The following is a 22,799-nucleotide window of genomic DNA, read 5'->3' on the forward strand; positions in this document are numbered from 1 at the left end:
CAAGTCTCTATAAGCATTTACTTTGCTTAACAATTAGCGTAAATGATAAGGCATAAAATAACAAAAGCCTAACTGAATAAAACATGCTGATTGTTGGTATTGTTGTCACATATAAATTCTATTCTCTAAGAAATGAAAATGAAGAATCTTTCTGCTTTAGAAACATGATGCAGCCATGAATCTTTTTCATTAATGGCAGCAATAACAGCTTTAGAATGCTAATCATATTTTGGCCTTTAGTAACAGCATTGTTCTATTAAATTACCCATTTTCTTACCGATATATGGAATAAGGATACCTTTGCAGATCATTGTTTATTTGCACTATGATTTGATTCTGTTTCACTGAACATTGCCACTGGATAATTCCTCCCTTACTGAGTAAATAAGTAGTTAGGAATAAAGTAGCCTGCATAAACAAGACATTCAGAATATCCTTTACATGTGCAAGAGAGTTAGCCAGTTGCTTCAATTCATGTATATTGAGTACTGCTAAACTCACTTGCCGTCTTTCTTACGGACATTAGAATAAATAAATTATATTATCATGAGTGATAGGCATTGCTTGTGTATTTTATCTTCTGTTGGTAACATAAACTGCCATTTTGGTAATTTGAAAGTATTTCTAGGATAAGGAGCATATTTACTTCATCTTCTCCAAGCCTGCTCAATAAGACACCCAATTACTGAAGAAGATGGAATATACCAGAGATCCTATGGTTCCTTTCCTTTCCTTTCCCATTCCTTCCTCCCTTCCTCCTTCCCGCCATCCTTCCCTCTTTGTTATAAGCCCATCTTTCTGTCCTTAAGAGAAAATGCGAGGGCTGGTTTTATGACTTCACTAGACTATCAGAATTTAGCCGCAAGATCAGGTTAAAGAAAACATTTTCATCAATATTTCTTTTCTGACAAAATGATCTTATCTTTTGAAAATGGGTCTCAGCTGAGTATGCATTTGGTTGCTGCTTTTATCAATGTTTTCCAAATGTGATGTAGTAATTGTACACTAAAATTACATAGCTTGTATACAAATTGAATTTCAAGTTTTTCATATTATTTGAAAATATCAACTCTATTATACAAACCGTATTTGCAAAGAATAAAACTGATGGAAAATATGTCTGAAATATAAATCAGCCAGCAACTGTTTCTAAAAGTGCATACATTTTGTAGTAATCATTTAAAGAGATCGACAGCCCAAGATCCAGTTTATGAAATAATTGCTCGAAATAGAAAGGCTTGATTTATATGAAGGTTTGTGTCCTCTGATGATATCTTCCTTTGCTAAACCCTTGCCCATTCTCCCCTGCCTTTATGGTATATAATTTCTCTACCGTATTATCAGCCAGGATTTAAGTCCCTGTCTGCTTAAGACTTGTCTAATCTTTTCATACCACATGTGGAGATTTTTTGAATTATTATTTGCAGTCCTTTAAGATCCTGTTAAGGCAGTTTAATCATAAAGGATGTTAAAATGGACCACATACTGGCTTGAGGGCTTGAGTTAGAATGGGAAGCCTATTTGCAAGACCACAACTCGATTACCTACAAAACTCTTTTATATTTAAGAGTTGTAAGTAATATTCTTAGTCTATTATATTCTTTACACTAAAAAGATGAGTGAAAGCAACCCACCAAGTTGAGTGGCTTTAGAATATATTATCTAGAGGGATAGCCATATTTGCTTCTTTCCTCCTTCATGAGATTTTAAAAATTCTAATATGGCTCTACTTGTATGGTTGGTAGGAAAAGAACAGAGAAGTTCAAATAACGTCTCTGAACATTACTACCTGTATCCTAGGGCAAGTTTGTCAATCATCGAGACCTCAGTTTCCTGAACTATAAATGGGAGTATCATTTATTCCTCTTCTTCCTAAGTTGCAAAAATGAAATATGGTAACACGTGGGCAGCCACTGGGTCTTGCCTGGCATCTCATTTAAAAAAAAAAAAAAAAGCTCCCTGACCCAACGGGATCAAATAAGAACATAATTTCATCTGCTCTACATTTACAAACAAAGTGGGATACTCATCAGGGTAATCACTTGGGTAAATAAGGCTAATATAATACCTCATTTATAGTTTAGAACTATCTTGATCACTATACAGTCAGCGCATTTACATACTCTGTTAATTTCTCCCTAATTAACCTCTCCTTAGCATTTGGCAGGCTGTTATAGATTGGCTTGTCTAAATTTTGAAGTCTTATGGACAGAAAGTGCTACATTATCACATAAGATGTATCACAGCATTGACGTTTTATAAATAAAGCCATGTGTCACTTAAGGAAGGCTATACATTCCAAGAAATGCATCATTAATTGTTTCATTTTTCTGAGAACATAATAGTGTCTTACACACACCTAGAAGGTAGAGCCTACTACACACCTAGGCTATATGGTATAGTCTACTACACACCTAGGCTATATGGTATAGTCTACTATACACCTAGGCTATATGGTATAGCCTATTGCTCCTAGGCTGCAAACCTGTACAGCATGTGATGGTACTGAATACTGCAGGCAATTATAACACAGTGGTATATATTTGTACATCTGAGCATATCTAAACATAGAAAAGGTAATGCATTGCATTAGAATGATATGATGGCAAGATGTCACTAGGCGATAGAAATTTTTCAACTTCATTATATTCTTATGGGACCACCTTGGTATATGTGGGCTGTTGCTGATCAAAACATTGTTACGTGACACTTGGCTGTCATTGGTTGGTTGATGCTGGTAGAATATGGTTTGGGAAAGATATAAAATATCAGTTATATTTATTAAAGTATGGTTACATAAATTAAGCAAACTAAGTTGATCACAGCTCTGTCTAGCTCATTACTTTTGTCACTTGATTTACAACTATTAACTGCACTGCACTGAGATTTGAATAAATATTTGGGATGACCACTATGGCAAACCTGTCCACTCGACAACAATTCAGTTGTCTGATCCTGTACATGGCCAGACATAAATAATGGAAAGAAGTAAAGATAAGCACTGGCATTACATCTTTTTTGGTAGCATACAAATACATTATTTTAAAAGTATCTGGATGTAAAAAAATGTTTTCGGGTGTTATAAATAAGAGATGGGGAACGTTAAAAACTTATGGTTTAGTATCCTCTGTGACCAAAGGCTTAAGGAATTCATTTAGATTTAATGGTCAATTAGGCTAGGTATGATGTCTTTGATAATAACATATATTAGTGGAAGGATTAGAGGTGGGCTTGAGATGATGGGTTGTTTAATCACCTCTAGAAGACTCCAAAGCAAATGTGAGTCACTGTGTTCTTTCTTCATTCATTTAAAAATATTTATTTTGTGCTAAGTTCTAGACCTACAGTTTCCAGTACAGTAACCACAAGCGACATTTGTCTATTTAAATTTAAAAGTATTGAAATAAAATAAAATTTAAAATTCAATTTGTCAGTCACAATAGCCCTATTCCAACTTCTTAGTAGCACTTAAAATTTAAATAAAATTAAAAACCAAAAATTCAACTTATCTCTCTTGTGAGCCACATCTCACGAATTCATATGTGATTACTGGCTACTGTATTGGAGATCACAGAGAACATTTCCATTATTTCAGAAAGTTCTCTCAGACAGTGGCAGTCTAGGCACTATGCTGGTAAATGAGGATACAAATGCAAGTCAGAAATGGTCCTAACTTTCAAGGAACTGGTAGTCTAGTGGAAACAACTTTAAATAGAATTCACTAAAAACAGCTTTCACAGATTTCATCTCCCTGAACAAAATTGTTCAGTTTTGTTCAAAACAGAAAAGTCAATTATGTGCTAAATTAATAGACATGATTTTTTAAAGGCCAGAGAATCTAGACTTGAAGATATGCTGTTTATTTACTTAAGTTAGTTAATCACATTAAAAATCCATTACCTGGAAAAATACATAAGCATCTTCCGAAGTTCAACTGAAAGTGAAGGACATAGCTTACTAGTTGCTTGGGTTGAACAGTGGTATATCATGAATGTAATTTCCCTAAGAAGCTTCTGCTGGCTCTCTTATTTTCTCTTTTCTTTTGAGCACACAGTATGATTCAGGCTTCTTCAGTTGGTATAACCAAACATCTAGAAAATTTATCTGCTTCATGAGAAATTGCATAGAAAGAAAGCTAACTTCTCATAGATAGACATAAGGGAGTGTAGGAAAGGGGATAAGAAAGTGTCATAATAATTATTGGTTTTCAGGCAGCACGGTCAACTAGTCTAGGAGAAAGAGGTTCCCTAAGTAGATCTGATTTGGGTTTAATCGCCTAGTTTGGTTATATGCCCTACTAAACGTGAAAGCAGTTGGTTTGCTAAGCTGAATTAGAGCAAAAGCCAGCATGAACATCTTTGGGGATATTGTTGTCATGCTGGTGCAGCTGAATGAAACTCTACTCCAAGGACATGAGCTGAGCTGCTTTAGGGAACTGCTTTGATGGAGAGCTGATGAACACCACTGAGAAAGAGTAAAGATAGAAAGGAATAAGGCATTTTAATCACATGTGTATTGAAGCACTCCCTCATCTTTAGAGCATATTTTTCTATGCAGTTCATAAGTATTTATTGAGCACCAACTATGTATCCAGCCTTTTATAACATGCTTGGGATAGAAAATAAAATAAGGGCAGAAGTTTCTTTCTTTGTCTGTTTCTGCTGCTGTAACAAAACACCTGACACTGTAATTTATAAAGGATAGAAATGTATTGCTCATGGTTCTGGAGACTGAGAAGTCTGAGATTAAGCAGGTGTGGTGTCTAGTGAGGGCTGGTCTCTGCTTCCAAGATGAGGCTTTGTTGCTGTATCTTCCAGAGGGTATGAACGGTGTGTCCTCACATGGTGGAAGAAGTGGTAGGACAAAAAAGAGGAGCTAGCTGTTCCCTCTAGCCCTCTTATAAGGACTAATCTCTTCATGAGGGTAGAGCCCTCATGGCCTAATCATCTTTTAAAAGATTATTATAATATTTGCATTGGGGTTTAAATTTCAACATGAAATTTTGGAGGGGACACAAACATTCAAAGAAGTGGAATCAAATTTACTTTCTCTCTTTTTTTTTTTCTTTTTTTTTTTTTTTTTTGAGATGGAATCTTGCACTCTTGCCCAGGTTGGAGTGCGGTGGTGTGATCTCAGCTCACTGCAACCTCCACGTCCCGAGTTCGTGTGATTCTCCTGCCTCAACCTCCCAAGTGGCTGGGATTACAGGCTCACACCACCACACCTGGCAAAGTTTTTGTATTTTTAGTAGAGACGGGGTTTCACTATGTTGGCCAGACTGGTCTTGAACTCCTGACCTCGTTATCTGTCTGCCTCGGCCTCCCAAAGTGCTGTGATTACAGGTGTGAACCACCGTGCCTGGCTCTATTTCCTTTTTTTAACCTAAAGTTAGTGTTACAAAATTTCAGTGTGTAATTAATGCATAATCTAACGCGGATATAATTTGATGCACAAACCTTATTGCCTTTTAGTATAAAATATTTTAGTATATTTTAGAAATTATCTGATCTAACACTCCACCAAAATTAAGTAAAACTCCCTTTTAAATTACTGTACTATTTTATGGATTCTTTTAACTGCAGGTTATATTCTGCCTGCTGTAATATATGGTGAATTTTACATGTTACATAAAAAGTCAATAATATGACTTTAGCTATTTTTCTTTAACTCCAGTGTTCTTACATTATGTTACTTTAATTGCTCAATCTTTCCTCCTTGGGGAACCCAAGATCCCATGCAATGAGGAGTTGAGTTGGGACAGAATTTCTGATTACAGGCTATTCTGCAGGGAGTGGAGATTACCATGAGTTAAAATAGAAAGATTTTAAGCCTATGACAAGCAATTACTGCTTCTAATTGTAGCTGTTAAAGTCAAAGCTGAGATGGTGTCACTCATTTCTGGAAGGAAATGACCACAGATTTGTATCAATTGAAAGTCAAGCAATGGAACTCTAAGCCCATGGTCAGTGCTAGTAACTTGTACATTGTCCTCTTATTTAAATCTATAATTGGTGTGATAAATTATAACTCTGGGTACCCAGAGTCTGACACATTTCCCGGTGCCCTGAAACATAATTTTAAATCCATAAACACTTTAAGATAGTAGATTCCAACCATTGAAATGTGCAACCAATAAACCTGGGGACCAGAGCTTTTAAGGCTAGCCATAGAATACATCAATGCGTTAGTGAGAGCCCAAGGCCTATGTCTAGATTCCTAAGTGCAGGCATGCTTATCCTAAACAATGAGCTTACAATAATGACAGTTTCTCTTCCTGAAATGGAAATATCACTTTAAAAAATAAGCAAAAGATCTGTGTTCTAGACTGAGATTTCTCTGTATTCTGCTGTTTGTTTTTGGGGAAGTCAGTTACCTGGTCTGATTCTCAAATTTTTATAAAATAAGGATCATACTGCTTGTATTGGGATAATATGAAGGGGCACTAGAAAAGCCTCATTAAGGAACACTGCTGACTGATCTTACACAATTTACCTCAATTTCATTGATTTTTCAAATATCTCCCTTAGAAATAAGTAAGTGAACTTGTTAACCCATTTGGGTGTTGTATTATTTATCTAGGGCTACCTTAACAAAGTGCCACAAACTTGGTGTCTCCAAACAACAAAATGTATTTTCTGACCTTTCTGGAGCCTAGAAGTCCGAAATCGAGGTGTCAGTAGGGCTATATTTCCTCTGAAAATGCTTCAGAAAAATCCTTCCTTGCCTCTTCCTAGCTTCTGGTGGCTTCTGGCAATCCTTGGCATTCCTTGGCTGGTAGCTGCATAATTTCAGTCTCTGCCTGCATCTCCACATGGCCTTCTCCTCTCTGTGTCTCTGTGAGTCCTCTTCTCTTCTTATAATGTACTTGGAATGCACCAAAATCCAGTATAACCTTGTCTTAACTAATTATATCTGCAAAGATATGTCATCAAATAAGGTCACATTCTGAGGTTCTGGGTGTACATGAATTTTTGGAGTACTATTCAACCCGATATACTGCCCTGTGAATCTTAGTAAGAATTCTTACAGATTCTTAGTACGATTCAATGTCATCTGTTGGAGGACTGAGCAAACTATGAAGTATATATTGTGTTTGTATGTATTTATGTGCATGTATATATATGTGTGTGTGTAGATATGTGTATATGTATATATGTGTGTGTATATATATTCAGGTCATAGCTGTTAAAATCAGAGTCCAGATATTGGCATTGGTGTCTGGAAGAAAAACATTTTAGGGATTTTATCAATTGAAGGTCAAACAGTAGAAATCCAAGCCTGTGGTCAATGTTAGTAAGTTTTCACAGGCAGCTTAAAACATAGCAATGACAACACAATTTTATATATATATATAAACTTTTCCATATATAGTGTATATATATATAATTGTATATGTACATATAGTATATATGTATACATATAGAAAATTAAAGTATATGTCTATACAGGTATATACATACATTAATTAGCAAGCTATATTTTTCATTTTAAAAACCATTTCAGTCACTGCCTCTCAAGCAAAGTAGAAATGTTCGTATTAACAGACATCCCTAGTGTCCTTAAAATCATATTTGATATGCTCTTACCTTCTTCCTCTCTTCAGAATTCTACCCCTGCCTTGTAAGTTGTAGGACATAGCACTTTCTGAATATTAAGGACTGCAAACTGCTTAGGTGGCCTGAAGGAAACTAATAAGTGAATGAAGTTAGCCAAATAACAGATTTTGCTGAAGGTGCCTGTGAGATCTGTTACAGACATTGACCACATGCTTGGATTTCTACTGTTTGACCTTCAGTTGATAAAAACCCCTGGTTTTCTTCCAGACACTGATGCCAACAACAGGACTCTGATTTTTATTTTATTTTATTTTGAGACGGAGTTTCACTCTTGTTGACCAGGCTGGAGTGCAGTGGCACGATCCTGGCTCACTGTAACCTCCACCTCCCAGGTTCGAGTGATTCTCCTGCCTCAGCCTCCCGAGTAGCTGGGATTACAGGCATGCGCCACCACGCCCGGCTAATTTTGTATATTTAGCAGACACCAGGTTTCTCCATGTTGGTCAGGCAGGTCTTGAACTCCCGTCCTCAGGTGATCCACCCACCTCAGCCTCCCAAAGTGCTGGGATTACAGGCATGAGCCGACATGTCTGGCCAGGACTCTGATTTTTAACACCTGTGGCCTGAAACAGTAATTTTGTGCCATCACCTTAAAATCTTTCAACTTCAGAAGAATAGTAATACTTTGACCTGTAAAATATCCTGTAAGCAAGAATTCTGGCCCAACCCAACTCCTACATTAGATATGACAAAATTAAATGCAAAAAAACTAATAGTGTCAGAGCCAGAGTTTGAACCTAGCATAATATTCCTACTACACTGCTAACTCGTGTGTGTGTGTGTGTGTGTGTGTGTGTGTGTGTGCGCATACACAAACTAAGATTAGCCATGATCGTTTCAGGAAAAATGATCAAACATTAATTGCCTTTTGACAACAGTGCTTTAATGAGTTAAAATTCTTATTAATTCACCATTGATAAAAATTAGTTCAGAAAACATAGCAGTGACAACATAATATTTTTAAAATCTCAGCAGGGCGTAGTGGTTCACGCCTGTAATCCCAGCACTTTGGGAGGCTGAGGCGGTTGGATCACGAGGTCAGGAGATGGAGACCATCCTGGCTAACACAGTGAAACCCCTTCTCTACTAAAAATACAAAAAACTAGCCTAGCATGGTGGCGGGCGCCTGTAGTCCCAGCTACTGGGGAGGCCAAGGCAGGAGAATGGCGTGAACCCGGGAGGCGGAGCTTGCAGTGAGCCGAGATCGCGTCACTGCACTCTTGCCTGGGAGACAGAGCGGACTCCGTCTTAAGAAACAAACAAACAAACAAACAAACAAAAAATCTCAGCTTTGGTGAGATTAAGCCAGCCTGGATGAATTATACTAACCGTCGTGCCCACGACCATGCTAGGCACATAATTTCTACTATCTGCTATAAATCACCTGTTTGATTTTAACTCTCAGTTGAATTTCTTGATTCAAAGCCCTCTCCTATGGCCTTGCAGTGGAATAAAAAATAATGATTACTACTTCTGTTCTTCAGAGGGGTTAATTGGCTTGTAGTTCAGTATAAGCTCTTCACAAAAATGTTGAGGACTCCCAGAAATGAGTAGATGTTCATTCTGGTGGTGTGGTTCGTTATCTAACATATTATTTAAGAGCAAAAACAATATAATAATAAATTTAACATATCACTTACATTTTTATTTATGCCACAGAGAGTTTAAATTAAACAGCTTGATTAATTTTTATCACTTTGGATATAATATGTTTTCTATTTTCTTTATAACCTCATATTTTATAGTATTTTTGCCAATCTTTTAAAAAATATTTAATTTTGTATTATTACAACTAATTTCACTTATTTTTACTTTCAATGTGCCTACTAGAAAATTTAAATTACATGTATTTGTAGCTTTTATTCATATTGGACAGTGATTGCTTATATGTATATTGCTTGTGTCTTATGTCCAGTCAAAAGGAAGTCAAGAAGGTTGTCAATCTGAAATTAAATTGAGTTTTCGAGTTACCAAAATATAGTGGTTAAATTTAACTCTTCTCAAATAACTGTTTCTAAAAGTTATCTAAATAACATTCATAGTTAACTGTTTTCCTTATTCTACTCAGTGTTTACTCAGCATGATAACAGCTCTTGAGCATGAGTCAGTCATTTTTTTATTTCCTGTTGATCTGGCACTTTGTGTCACCAATAGACATAAAAGCAAAGGCAGTGGGATTGGCTAGAGAAAGGGGAATTTTTGATCCAGAGCAGCACACCAGGGTTCCTGTATTCAGTTTTACCTAAAGTCATTCTCCGACTTCTGTGAGACGATTTACTGCTGAAGTCTATTTGTCTTCCTGCTGCTATCTCTGAACAAGCCCAAACCTTCCATGTGGTTAATAAACTTCTTATCTTTTGAATACTGAAAATAAAATAAACTTAATCCTCAGGGTGGTTCAGTCAGCCGACCAGAAGCCTTTTAGATGCTTCTTAGAGATACAGGAAAACTAGGTTTTCTGCCCTGTGTGATTATCAATCTTTCCATTGCATGCATGTATGTGGAAGGGCGTTAAAGGTGCTTCTCAGTGATAAATGTCAGCGAAATCGCAAAGTGAATATTAATTTCAGTATTGTCAAGGTCAGGTGTGTACCTGGGTTCATTGTTACTGGAATTTTTATTGTTGCTGCTATTGGGAAAGATATTTTATCTTGGGCTCATTTTTTCAAGTATGGAGAAAGAGTGAGAAAAATTCCTCAATGTACATATACATTGCTCAGAAATAAAGTACCGTAGCACAGTCTGGTCTGTTAATTAGGGAAATGATTTTGAGTCCCTAAAAAAAGATCAAGATGTAAGTTTGGAGGAGTTAAGCTAGGTGGGAGACAGAGCAAACAGATGATCACGAGATCTGGAGACTAGCTGGTCTTCCTGAAAAGCAGATGACTATCAATCAATAGAAAAAGCAGAAAATTGAAGAAGAAATAAAGAAGAAAATAGTTTGTGATGTGCCCATTAATAGAAGTAGGGTGTGAAATTATCTAACTGGGAGCTTATAAATTAAAAGAAGAGAAGATAGGGGAAGATGTTAGGTTATGAGTGTTCATACAGGAATGAATAACCAGCTGGACATCTCTGTATACAGTGAACTGCCTCAAAGCCAGTGTGGTGGCAAACCTGTGAATTCACTCACCCACACGTCTCCACCTACACACATGCCCAGTTTAATCTATTCCAGTGTTTCCTTTCTCAGTGAACAACACCAGAATCACCTAGCTATGCAAATCTGCATTGCAGGAGTCATTCCTGATGCTTCCATCAACTTCACTCTCTTACCACCAATCCAAGTCCTGTTGATTTTACCTCCCCTATAGCTCTTAAATCCCTGCCCTTCTCTTCATCTCCGTGGCCAGCCATTATTCTAATTCAAGCTGTTTTCCTCTCTCTTCTGGACTATGGAATATTCTACCAATTGGTATCTCAACACTCATCTGTGCCCCCTTCAATTCACTCTGTCTGTGTACAGTAGACAAAGTGAAAAATGCTTAAAACGGGAATTTCTTTCTGATTTTTAGAATAAAAGATCCACATCCTCCCAAGGCTTTTAAGGCCTGGCAGGGACCTGCCCCTGAGAATTTTTCTCACCTCATTTGGACTCCTCTCCTCCCTGCACCTTAGGGTCCTGACATATTAGACTGTGAGTTCTATGGAAGTGTTCACTCTGTCCCCTCAAATCCCCGCAGTGCGTGGAACACTGTAAAAATAGTTAACATTCATTGAGCATTTCCTTTGTGCCAGATATAATTCATATATTATTTATTATTAATCTTCACAACAAACTTATCTGGTAAGCACTGCCCATTTTTTTAAATAAGGAAATTTAAACACAAAGACATTAAATAGCTTGATCCTAGCCACATAGCTTGAGTGAGTCTTCTGGATTTGAACCCTAAAATCTCTGATTCTGGAGGGTATACCCTTTACTGCTGGTCTGTTACCCAAGAAGTAATAGATGGGATTTGCTGGCATCTTGTGCATCAAAGCATCCCGGAACTCTGACTTCCGTGAAACCTACGTGTTAGGAGAATACAGTGCTACATTTCTTCTTTAATTTATATTCCCTCCCAAAAGAGCCAGTTTACTCAAGGCAGTTCCTTATCTTTTAAAGCCTTGAAATAGATAAACAATAAATTGATTCCCCGAAGATATGGTATCTTTTAAGGTAGGATCTTTTTTTCATTATGTAGAAAAATCTGCTCACTTGACTGTCTGAAAAAAGATTACTTGCTTCCTTTTCCTCTAATAAATGACAGCAGGGCTTTTTTATAAAAGCAATCTATACATGTCATTTATTGCTCTATTAAAACTACAAACATCAGATATTGATTGTTCCCATACTGACCATAATACAAGCCAACTTTGAGAAAGGTTGCTGGGTTTAGTCACATTATCACCATGGGAAACACTCTGAGTTGCGCATAAGCTGAAGACACCTGCCTCTGGTGCATATCTATTTATAGGGAACTGAGATTTTTGCATGCAGAAATACAATCTTGAGATATATACAGGCTCAAATCAATGTGAAGTAAGCAAGAAGCCAGTAAATGCCCTTTCTGAAGGTTTCTGCTTGGGAGTCTTCTAAAGAATTAAACATCAATTTATGGTTTGTAGAGTATGGAGATATAACAACAAATGAAACTCGATGTGGATTATTTATGAGGAGGTTAAAAGGCTCCATTTATATCGGTGATGTCACACGTCTGGATCATCCTGGCTTTTCTATCAGGGACTCTGTTGGCCAGGTTTGGTGGTGGTGGTTTTTTTTGTTGTTGTTTTTGTTGTTGTTTGTTTTTTTTTAGATGGAGTCTTGCTCTGTTGCCCAGGCTGGAGTGTGCAATGGCACAATCTTGCTCACTGCAACCTTCACCTCCTGGGCTCAAGCGATTCTCCTGCCTCAGCCTCCCAAGTAGCTGAGATTACAGGCACGTGCCACTGCACCCAGCTAATTTTTGTATTTTTAGTAGAGACGGAGTTTCACCCTGTTGCCCAGGCTGGTCTTGAATTCCTGACCTCAGGTGATCCACTCATCTTGGCCTCCCAAAGTGCTGGGATTACAGGTGTGAGCCACCATGCCCGGCCCAGGTTTGGTTTTTAAGCATAATCTTGGTCAGAACTCGGGCCACATCCTTTTAGGCATCTATGGAATGCTATGTTTTCCGTCTCCCCTTTGCATACATCATCTCTTCATGTTCTTCTAACAATACTGACAGTTAAGAAGATTAAATACTTCTTCCTCCAATTGTCTAATGAGGTATCCAATATTTGAAAAAGCTTCAGGGTCTTGATTTCAGGTAACAATATTAACTAACATATTATATTGAACACTTGCTTTTTCATATAATCTCATATAATCCTTATGCTAGCTCTGTGATACAGAAATAATGAATACCTGAGAAAGTGAAGCTCTGAGTATTTAATACTTGGCCCAAGGATACACTAATATCAAGTAGGAGAAGGGGTTTTTTGACTCAGGAATCAAAACTAAGATGTTTCAATCCTACCTGAAGTGTTTTTTAAAAAAGCACTGGTTATCTTAGAGATAGTTTCTGACTTTTCTATGTGATTTTGTCAAAAGGCCTTGACAATTCATTTGAAAATTAGAGTTCTGTGAATACTTGTACCTAAACTGAATTTTCTGAGACAAGCATCTTGAGAAAAATGGATGATTTTTTAACTTTCTTTGAGTCTCATGAAAGAGACTACATTTTTCTGAGATTGGCAAAACATTATTTGATTTGTTGATGGTGGTTATTAGGAAAACAACTTAATGGTAATTCCATGCTTTGGGGAAAAATGTGGTTTCCTCAATATGAGATGAAATGTGCGATCATTAATTTAGTTCATCTTGGAATTATTCTCATTGTTGTTACTTGAAAACCTCATATCTGAAGCCTTCCACAAGGTATAGGGTCGTTTTTGTCTCCATTTCCCAACTTGTAAGTTCTGTTCTGGAAAGGCTCATGTCAAGTATGTTACCCATTCAACCCATTCATCCTGATGTGTCCTGTCTCGTCGGATTCATCCTTCATTCATCCATCTATGCAATTCTTAATTGTTCTTCAAGAAATGTTCTTAACTAAGCCCCCCGTTATCATCCCAGATTCCTATGTATCTCATCAATAGATCTATTTCTGGAATTCCTATATGTTTGGTTGTCCAGATAATTTTTAGCCTTGATTATATATGATATATTGTTCATTTCTAGGTGTTTTCTATGCATTTTGTCATTCCTAAGTTCCTTGAAAATTTCTAATAAAAGTTCATAGTTCTAGAGAAAGCACTGCATGCTGAACACATAGAAATTATTATTAGACTTTAAAATCACCTGGTACTTTTATCTAAACATTTCAATCACAATGGGGAGTAATGAGACCCAGGCTACTGTGGAATTATTTTTAAGTCAGTATGATTAGGTGTATATGACATCAAGCTGTCAGTAATGTGTACATTTAACATTTAATATGTAAACTTAAGCACATTTGGGTGAAACTTTAAGTTTTTATCTTCCGTTTGGTGTGTGTAGGTAGTTTTTGTAGATCACAAAAACAGTTGCATTTGACATTACTTAGAAATCAGCACTTGAAACAATTTGAGACTTCCACCATGCAGTCCAGAATCTTCGTTATTCACTACACTTTGCATTACTAAGCATTGCTTATGTTTTCAAAAGCTCTACATTAAAAACATATTCTACATACTTCACAAGGTTATTACTACTTGGTTGTGTTAGTGAAAAATCTGAGCTGTCTTCCTGAAAGACCTTATCTGGAGGTCAATTCTTGTAATCCCTTTATTATCCAACTGTTTCCAGTTCTAGGTTGAATTACAAGAAATCTGCTTTGAAGATTATTTTCTTCACAGGGAGTCACTGAAGTTTTTTTCTATTAAGCTGTCAAAAATATTCATTAATATCTAAGCATATACATATGTGTGTACAAAGGTAATATATAAATTACATCCATCATCTATATCACACATTATATATGTGTGTGTTTATCCATATCTGCATCCGTTCTATGTATATTTATACACACATACGTAATGGCATAGTTTAGAATATTGTGTGTTAGCAGACAGAAAATATTAAAACTAAAGGTAAAATGAACAGGTAATAACTGCTTCCTCCAACCAAATGTTGCCAGACTCCTGTGGTTTTGTAATAGAAATCTACCCTATAGTTTGTGCTTCTTCCTAGCCAAATTACTGTCATATCTCCTAACTATGTACAGTTCAGTCAAGAAGAGGTTTCATTATGTTAATAATTACATTGCCTGCAGGCTTTTTGATGTTGCATTCCCCATACAGAATAGAAACAGATTTCATAGAAATATCATTAAAGCTGTTAACTACAGGAGAAAAAAAAATCAAAGAGGCAATCAAAGCATACACTTTATTATCAATAAATGTAAGTAGTTTCAGAAATGGCTTGCATTTGAAACACGTTCACTAAGGAGATCATCAGCAATGGAAGCTGCTGCTTAAAGGGAGAGAGCTTTGTGGTCTAAATCCATTTGGATCACTACAGATGATTACTTAGGTCCTTTGCTATTCATTTTTAAATATAGGCTCAAAATCATTTTTAAATTAGCAAACTAATAAAGGGATAGAATCAGCCACAGAATTCTGACCTGAATTGAGGCTATGTGAATTATAGGTCATTATTGCAATGACAACACGTGACAGTTTTTCTTCAAATCCACTTTTATTTTAGTTTTTTTTTTTTTTTAACAGTGGCTGTTAAATTGATGATTTTGGAACAGTAGAACTCATTGTACTACACAGTCATTTAAAAAAGACTTTAAATATTCAAATGTTCAACTACATATTCCCTGACACTAACATTTATCTTCATTTTGGACTTCCAGCTGAGAAACATCAGTATAATGGCTCAGAGACATCAGCCTCCTTCAGTATTAGGAAGATAGTGGCATGCCTTGATCCTTCTAAAGCTTTTTCTTTGAAAACCTCATATTCAGATTATTTTTTGAAAAGGATTAATTAAGCTCCCAAGATTTTTAAAGAAACATATTTGAAAAATCATAATTTAGGTTTTAGTCTGATTATTGCAAATATCAAATTTCTTACAGTAAAGGGAAGACAGGAAGGCAGATGTTTAGATAGTTGAATGAAAACAGAGTAAGAGAAAGAAAAGATAAAAAGTACTAATTCATATATGCTATGTGACTTTTTGATTATCAGGAGCCCCAACATCCTATAAAACCTAAAATATTTGGTGAATTAAAGCAGATGAATTCAAATGTCTTTGAAATACCCATGATTTGGAAAATAAAATAGAAGTCTATTTCACAAACACATTTTAGCTTTGAAACAGTAGCATTTGATTAAAAGTTGAAGATAGCTCTTTAAAGTGAAATTATGTTTTCCCGTTATAAAGTAATTAACAATCACTATGAATGATTTGATGATAAAGAATCACTGATTTTCACAACCAAAAGAAACCAGAGATAGCTAATCCATTGGCAGCTAAAATTTGGGGGATAGAAATGGTAGAAACTAAGATAGAATGATAGAAGCTAAGAACCCTACTCCTCAAAAAATATACATATTACAACTTTTAATGTGCAGATAATTTCAGGGGCTTGTTTATGGACTCTTTGATGCTAATGACAGGTTTCTATCATAGGTAGACTAGGGATAAAAAACCACACATCCTGTCATCTATAATTAATCAATTGTAAATCATTAAACTGAGCAGCTCTCTCTCTCTCTCTCTCTCTCTCTCTCTCTCTCTCTCTCTCTCTCACTCACTCACTCACACATACAGACACACACACGCACACCCTGTCTTCAATATGATTATATGTAATCAATCATGCTTTATTAAAGATCCGGCTAACTTTTATATGCCGTTTATTGGGGTTAATATCCAATAAGATCTCATTATAAAGTGCTCTGTTATACTATAAATTTATATATATAGTCAGAAATTACTGTTCCCAGTGCAAATAGTGACATGTAATACATCTCATTTACTCCAACATAAGTACTTAATTTGTTCTGAGATACAGGTGTTATAATGAATTTCCACTGTAATGAAATATTGAAATTTAAAAAAGGTAGTTGGATAGGCTGACATTGATTGATGAGTTACTTGCATAGATTATGCATCTATTCTGAAATCTTTCCATTCTTTGAAGAAACAGGTAACTTGAATGGAGATGGAGAGAAATTAGATGCAGTTTGCCACAAAATTATTGTCCAACTGAGGGGATCAGTGAGGAATATTAAAGACATCTTCGAAATGATGAGCAGTTAAGCCCATTAAGTTCCTTGACTGACATACTAAAATGTAATGAAATGGAAGGCTGAAGCTGTTAACGGTATTGATTTCACATCTAATTCCCATTGTTAAATTTTTTTTTCTTTTTTTTTTGAGATGGAGTCTAGCTTTGTCACCCAGGCTGGAGTGCAGTGGCACAATCTTGCCTCAATATAACCTCTGCCTCTGGGGTTCAAGGGATCAGGGATCAAGGGATTATCCTGCCTTTGCCTCCTGAGTAGCTGGGATTACAGGTACCCACCACCACGCCTGGCTAATTTTTGTATTCTTAGTAGAGATGGAGTATCATCTTGTTGGCCAGGCTGGTCTTGAACTCCTGGCCTCAAATGATCCTCCCACCTCGGCCTCCCAAAGTGCTGGGATTACAGGCATAAGCCACTGCATCCAGCCTCATTGTTGAACATTTTTGAGTCTCCCTTTATTTCATTTTCTCTTGCAGCTCGTGTGCATGTAATGTATCACATATGTAAAAGTATATAAATTATACTAAAATATACTTTATGGATATGGAGCTGAATAAATGTATAAGTATATATATGTACATGCATACCTATACATATCTTCATAATTAACATAAATAATATATTCTTCATATATATATGTAAGACCATATATATATATATATATATGACCATATATATATATATATATATATATATGACCTATAAATCAAAGGGAAAATATTAGGGAAATAATGAATTTGAATTTCTGGCATTTTTGTGAAGATGAGTAAGCATTTAATAGCTCAAGTGAAACACAGAGCCTCGACACTAGCCAGGAATGCGGTAAACACATATCTAACAGGCAAGCACTATTTTGGTCTATTTCAGAGCGCTGATATTTTATATATGAAATATATGTATATTTTGATATTCATATTTATTCAAATCATACAATTATGAAATTTTTATTTTAACATATGAGAATAATTTGAAAATCAGATCATAAAATAAATTTTAAAACAAAAGAGTTGAAGTAGAAAACAATTTAGTACCAAAGGGCAGTCATTTCTCAGGAAACAAAAAGGCAGTTGGAAACTTTACACCAACAAATCGAATGTTCTCATTTGGCTGGCAATTGATAAAAACGCACCCTGTTGTTGTGAATACTTAAAGTAAATGATCCAGAAGAGTGCAGTTGATGCCCAGGGTATTGGGATTGGCAGTACCAGTGTAAACTGAGTGCAAATTATGGTACTTACTGCCTGATATTTCCCCGCCGATAATAATTAAGCTACGTAGATATAAAGAAATTATCAGATGGGGAAAAGTGCCCACAGGCTCACATGCACACCAAACACATAGACACATGTACCGATTTTAGTTCATACCAGATGTGTGAAGAAAACACTCTTTTCTGATTCCTTTTAGTAACAATGATGAATCAACAAAATCAAATGGGTTAGACTACATAATGTGCCTTAGGCCTGTGATTTATGGTAACATTTGTAACTGTATATAAAATCACTCATTTGACTGACATTTAATGAGTGCCTTCTATGTAGCAACATTGTGCATATCCTTGTGGAAAAGACAGTTGCTGCAATTACTTGCACAACTCAATGGAATGTGTACTGGCCGTTCTCCTGGGACAAAGAACCAGGACACTGAGCAGCCCTGGCTAGGCTTTGCGGGAGAGGAGTGTGGCCTCATGTTTGTTCTTGTGGGGATACTGCTTTGAGCTGCAGATATTCCTGTAGTCTATTTTCCACCATGATGCCTGACGGAAGTGTGTGTGTGGTTGTCATATCTGTTTCCCAGAAGTTTCCAAGCCTCAATGATTCTCAGAGTCATGGTCAGGTAAGGCTGTGCATGACCTCCCGCTCCAGACCATACACAGCCCCTACATTGCTAAGTAGCTCTCTCAGATTGCTCTTCCATATTCTCATAGGTTTCACTCTGGATGAACAGTTCATTTGCAGCTTCTCTTCCATGCCACACTTGGAACCTCAGAAAACTCTGAGTGATATGGGCACACCTCACACTCCTTCCTTCTCAGCAAATTTGCCACCTACTGTGCATGTGGTGGATCAGATAAGGTGCATTTTCTTCTCCTTTGCCCCTTGAAACTTGGAGTCCATTTGAATTGTGTCCCATCACCCCATTGTGCTCTAGTGGGAGAGATGAGCAGAAACTTCCCACACACTGCCTCCCTTTCCCTTCCCCCAGATACCCACTCATCTCCCAGTCCTCCTGGAGTGGTTCTATTTGGGAAACTAGGGCTCAGCTCTCACCTGCTTTGAATGTGTTACAAGTCACAGGAGGAGTGATGCCCTTGGAGTTGGGTCATTTTAAATTCCAAATCTCTGCTCCCAGATTGAGCCATGTTCACAACAAAGAACACCCTTTCCATGTGGCCACAAGAGAGCAAGAAGGAACACATTCAATGAGTACTTTACTTATCAACTGGGCCACATGCTTATGCACTGTCTGCACCATATCACAATTCTGGATCCCTCACATACAGCATATATCTTAACAGGTCATTCAGTCTCAATGTTCTCGTTCCTTTCTCTGCCTTCTGTAGAGGAATAATAGGTTCAGAATCAGAAATGTCCCCTCTTGAAATATGTGCGTTGTCTTTGTGAATATATCAATAATAATACAAGCGTACAAATTATTTATGTTTTTTTCTTTAAAATACAGTACTGTGACCATCCACTTGAACAATATTAGTGGACACATTTTTGGTTTGCTTTGTTTCATTTTTTTCCCATTAAGGAAATGTCTGCTTTGTTATAACACAATACTAATGCATCACTGTACACTTTAAGACTCCTCGTTGTTCAACTTTGTCTCTTAAAGTCTCCTTTTCGGAACATAGAGCTTTTTCATAGAAAAAGTATTTCTTCCTGGAAGAATACTGAAGTGAAGACACTCATAAAGTGTCTGTGATAATACAACTCTCTAGGAGTAAGGGTTCTTTCTGTGAAATAACACATCAAAGAGGAATGAGGAGAGCAAGACAAAACCCGGTAGAGATGGATTGGAATGGGATGCATTACTTTGGAGTCATGAAACATATGTACTGTCTGCGTATATGTATATAAACATTTGTGTAAATTTATGTGTGTGCATATGTATGCATGCACACATGTTTCTTAGCTCTGTTCACCAAAAAGACCTAGAAGCAAATGCACTCAAGTAGCAACTTATACACCTAGGATTCAAATATTTGTCTTTATACCATTCCCCACTAAAAGAACCAGAAAACCTTGAAGGAATGTCTTTTTCTAGAGCTGAGGCAAGATCAAGATGAGCCTGGAACATATTATGCCAAAAAGAAAAGAGGTACTCCAATAAACAATGGGGCATGTCACAGGGACAGAGAAAAACGATTAAAAAAAGCTTCCCTAGTTGAATCTGGGTAAATTTGAACACCAGTATAATTAAGGACAATAATGAATTATAGATTATAAAAAGGAATCCATGTGCCCATTGAAATAAAAGATTCACAAAAGAGAAAAATATGGACTTTTGCTTATAGTCAAATGCTAAGTGTCAACAAGTAAATGTAGAGAAAGGAATGCTGGAATGGGAAAAAAAATCATTATTTTGTAACTACCATGCTAGAAATGGACTCCATCAAGAACCATTAGTAGATGCTAAATCTATGGGAAATGTTGATAACAAGCATATTTATATGGTCCTAACGTTATCTCCCCATGGGTTGCTTATTAGTTGTAAGTGGTAGAGTAGAGGGCTGGGAAGGCGTAGGGGACCTTCAAATTCTACTTGGCCAAGTACTCAGTTCTGGAATCATAAATGAGGGCAGAGAGAGAGCTTGTGCCTCTGGATGTGATGCCCTGAGAACAGATCATTTACATTTCATTTGTCTGAATGCATAACCTAAGTCTAACATGAGACAGAGACACATTCAAAATGGTGAACATTTTATTTATAAAAAGGGGCTAGATTCTTTAAAAATATCAGTTGCCTGAAAGTCAATGTGTTTAATACTGTTCCAACTCACAGCAGCCTGAAAAGACATGGCAACAAAACCTGACCCTAAACTGGATCCTAAATTGGTGAGGGGAGTGCTACACAAATGACATTATTGGTCAGTTGCCAAAATGCAGATGAAGATTAGATAAAAGTATTGTGTTAATATTAAATTCACTGAAGTTGAGAACTATACTATTCATATACACATTTATTTTTAAGAAATATGTACTAAAGTATTTAGGATTAAGGAGACATGATTTGGGTAGCTTATTCTGATGATATATAGATTCTCTGTCTTGTGTGTGTGTGTGTGTGCATGTAATTATATAGAGAGGAATATTTTGGTATATATATTTCAAAGTGTTGACAATAGGTAAGTCTGGATAAAGGAAACACGGCTGTTCTATGCACTATCCTCATTCTTAAAATTTCCTTTGGTTTTAAATTATTTAATACCTTTTTAATGGCAAGAAGGAAAAAAACACAGTAATTTGTTAAGATAAAAAAATACAATGTTAAGAACAAGGAATCTCAAGGTTCCAGGACTGATGGGAAATATGTGAAGGTGACATTAATACATGTTCTGCCATGGATAGAAATATTTTTCCAAATGAATGTATGAGCAGTGATACCATAAGGGGCCTGGGTTCCATGGAATAAATCTTGAAAAATGATGCAGAGATATGCTGTTAGGTTCCACGCTGATCTAAGAAGTGTATCAACAGATTCATGCCAGTCAGTTTTTCCTATGCCATTTTTGCTATGGAAGTTCAAACTCTCAGAACTGTATTACAGGCCTACAATGTTTATCTGTCCAAAGCTAGGTGTTATCCAAGCCTGGGGAAAATACACAGACAACATTATTAAGTAAGGCTGTAGTTAAACCTGGGATGGTGGTATAATGATACCACCATTGATTTTAGGTAACCATAGCGTGGCCATTGCATTTACCATTTACAAGCTATATACAGGTCCATATGCAGGAATACAAAATTATGAAAAAATACAAAATTTGCAAAGAATAAAAATGGAAGCTTTTTCTTAACACATTCTGTATCTGAACCTGACCTGACCTCATGATAGGCTATTCATAGTCTCTAATGAGCCCATTTGGCACGAATATCATATGCTTTACTGCAAATATATAGTTACATTTGATTAACAATGTAAACAATTTGATATGAGTATCATATGCTTTACTGCAAATATATAGTTACATTTGATTAGCAGGGTGCTACTACAGACCCCATTGGGGAAAAAAGAAAAAAAACCCTGCACATATACTATGTTACTTTTCTAAACTCTAAAAGTTTCAAAATCTTAAGATACCTGGGCTGGGTGTGGTGTCTCACACCTGTAATCCCAGCACTTCGGGATGCCAAGGCAGGAGGATCGCTTGCCAGGAGTTCAAGACTGTCCTGGGCAACAAAGTGAGACCCAGTATCTACAAAAAATAAAAATAAAAAAATAGCTGGTCATGGTGGTGCATGCTTGTAGTCCTACCTATTCAGGAAGCTGAGACAGGAGGATTGCTTGACCCCAGGAGTTCAAGGTTGCAGTGAGATGTGATCATGCCACTGCACTCCAGCCTGAGAAGCAGAGCAAGACTCTGTTTCTGGAAAAAAAAAAATGAAAGTGTTTTAGGTAAACGATTGTGGATCTGTGCTGTCTAATTTCATTAGCAGACAAGTTATTTATCCTTCTTAAGTAACAATAATAAGAGAAAATGTAATACTAAAAAGTGGAATTGAAAATGGAATGCTAAAATTCATTTAATGAACCCAGAATCAGGCAAGATTTTAAAACTCTGACTTAAAGAAAGACAATGTGGTAAATTATCCATAGCTGTGTGACCTATTTTAATTATAAGTAGAACCATAATATACAAGTACTCCAGATGTACTTTCTCTTTTCCTTCTGCAGTTATTAGCCATGTGC

At 36.4% G+C, this 22,799-nt stretch overlaps 1 protein-coding gene across 3 annotated transcripts in view; it reads left to right on the forward strand.

Moving 5' to 3' along the window:
- The window catches only part of DCC (DCC netrin 1 receptor), a 1,206,401-nt gene that overhangs the window by 850,366 nt on the left and 333,236 nt on the right, over nucleotides 1–22,799 (forward strand). The window lies entirely within an intron of this gene.

This window comes from Gorilla gorilla, chromosome 17 (genome assembly GCF_029281585.2).
Source record: "Gorilla gorilla gorilla isolate KB3781 chromosome 17, NHGRI_mGorGor1-v2.1_pri, whole genome shotgun sequence".
Classification (NCBI taxonomy): Eukaryota; Metazoa; Chordata; class Mammalia; order Primates; family Hominidae; genus Gorilla; species Gorilla gorilla.